This window comes from Lissotriton vulgaris, unplaced genomic scaffold, assembly GCF_964263255.1.
Source record: "Lissotriton vulgaris unplaced genomic scaffold, aLisVul1.2 SCAFFOLD_355, whole genome shotgun sequence".
Taxonomy (NCBI): Eukaryota; Metazoa; Chordata; class Amphibia; order Caudata; family Salamandridae; genus Lissotriton; species Lissotriton vulgaris.
This window is the reverse complement of record NW_028251757.1, coordinates 307,594-309,924: the sequence shown is the minus strand read 5'-3', so window position 1 is coordinate 309,924 and position 2,331 is coordinate 307,594. Positions and strand designations below refer to the sequence as shown.

The 2,331-nt window shown below is 49.2% G+C and overlaps 1 pseudogene; it reads left to right on the top strand.

The window, feature by feature from the left end:
• The first annotated feature begins 767 nt into the window (after positions 1-767).
• LOC147662775 (5.8S ribosomal RNA) lies at positions 768-920 on the top strand (annotated as a pseudogene).
• Positions 921-2,331: the final 1,411 nt, after the last annotated feature.

The window sequence follows — 2,331 nt, the reverse complement described above, 5'->3', positions numbered from 1 at the left end:
TGAATAGAAGTGCCAACCCGGGATGAGGCCCTTGAAGACTCTGCTGCCTGGGTCCTTCGGTGCTCTTCCCAGGGCCTACTAGATTTAGAGTGAATGAGGAGTGGCCTGTCTTAGGTGGCAGTGCAGTCAGGGTGAGAAGGAGCTGGGGCTATGGGTAAACCCTGGCTCCTCTCAGTGGAGAGGCTGTGCCCTTCTAAGTTAGTGTGAACTGCTTTGCGGGGTGAGAGAAGAAGTTGGCCCAGCTGCTCAAAAGCCCACATACATATCAGAAGGGGGTCAGTCACTTTGATGGTGTAAAGGTTTCATGGTTTTTCTGTGCCAAGGCAAGGTGGACCCAGCCCGCCATCATGGCTCAGGTCTGCAATCTGAAGCTGGAGACTTTCACCATGCAGGGGTACAACCCTGGCTCCAGTGGGTGGTGAATTGTTGATATGTAGTTGGGGCAGCGCTCCCTCGTTACTCGGTACCTGTGGACTTGTTCTGTGTGGCTAGGCTGGGGTTTCAAGACTCGTGTGGCTCTGTCCCAGAGATCTGGTGAAGGAGCTGTCTGTATCTGCTGCCATGGGAACCTCGTGCTTGCCTGCCTGCTGTGCTGGCAATGTGGGGCTCCTATGCCAAGCATTTGGAAACACTTTACATTTTAAATGACAATTTCTAGGGGTAAAGCCTGACAGGGTGCTGGGCTATCTCACTCAACAGGTGGCAGATGGCCAGTATTGAATTCCTCCCACCTTTTCAGGTGGGCAAACATTGCAAAAGCTGCCTGTGACTCTTGGTGGCGGATCACTTGGCTTGCTGGTCAATGAAGAATGCAGCAAGCTGCATGAATTAGTGTAAATTACAGGACACATTGATCATAGACTCTTCAAACACACCTTCTGGCCCGTGTTCCGTCTGGGGCTACACCTGTTTGAGGGTCGCTTGAACATCAATTGCCCTGGGGCACTACTGGGCTCAGCTGGGCCTGGCGAAAGGGGCGATGTTCCTCCTCTTGTGTCCAACAACTGCTCTTATGCACCACCATGGGTGCCCACTTCCACATTTGTGGCTGGAAAGTTTCAGTACCTGCCCATGTGTACTGGCTTCTATGCTAGCCCCTGGTTCTTTGGGTTCTGATTAGGGCAAAAGAGGGTCCCTCCTTCTGCAGCCAAGTGAAATGGTCTACCACCCCTATGCTCTGGCATTCAACTATGACCTCAAACCAGATGTGACCACCCACTGAATGGAAGCATACTACTAAGTAGAGGAAAATAAATTAACCATGGTTTCCTCTGCAATGGTGAGTAAAGAGGAAAGAGATCAGAACCAAAAAAGCCTAGAAGGGGGTGCAGAAAATGTGGAGGTGAGAACACCTACTCCCCAGTGTCGCTCAAAGGGCCAAAGTCCTTCTGATCGAGGCTTGCCAAATGGACAGTGTTAAACCAGTTGTGGCATCAAGGATATGAGATTAGGTCTTATTGGAATGATGTTACTTGGAAAATTCAATGCAAAGAGGGTGGGGAACTCCATGTGAATTTAAATTAGGTTACAAGACCAATAGCCAACAAGTGCCATAAGTAGGGGTGGGCTAAGAATTTTGCTGGTGGAGTTCACAGAGTTTTGCCCACTCCACGCTGCGTGTGGATTGCGGGATTCTGAAAAACTCTGCGACGTTATGCAGAGCAGAGATTTTTCTCTCAAGTTAAGTTGCTGATCACTCACAAGAAAAAAACATGCAATAGACCGCCTCCCAGTGAGAATTCTCCATATGGCAGTCGCGACAATTCACGACCAGTCACGTTGAGAAATCTGCTGCTCGCTTTGAGGAAGCTGCTGCTCAAGCAGAATGTCTACTTGAGCAGCAGAAAGCAGCAGAGCCTTCTGACATTACACATAGAGCCTTTCTTGCTGATTTTACAGCATGGGACAAACTTCCAGTGCTAAAAATAAGTATGAGTAGCGCGACTACACAGACTCCCCTGCTGGCGGTACTCAACTAAGTGCGTCCAGGCAGGTAAGGAAAAGTTGAAAAGATCTTTAAAGTTCAAGAGGGCATCACGTCATCAAGAGTAAATGGGTGGAGTTCAGGCGAACCACCCAAAGGATCATGGCAGGAAGGTTATTTGCCCCGAAAGGAGCAGATGCCCTTCATGGAACCACTGCCTGGATGTACAAAGTCGCATATTGTGTATTTCCTCCATGTTGGTGCGCTACAACATGCTCTGTGTTAGCTGGGAATGGTTTAGAGTGGCAGGTGGCTCTCCACTCTGGCAGAAAGTGTTACTGCCCCCTAGCAGCTTCATCGTGGGTGCAGAAAAAGAATATCGGTGTAAAAATATTGAATTCCACAAA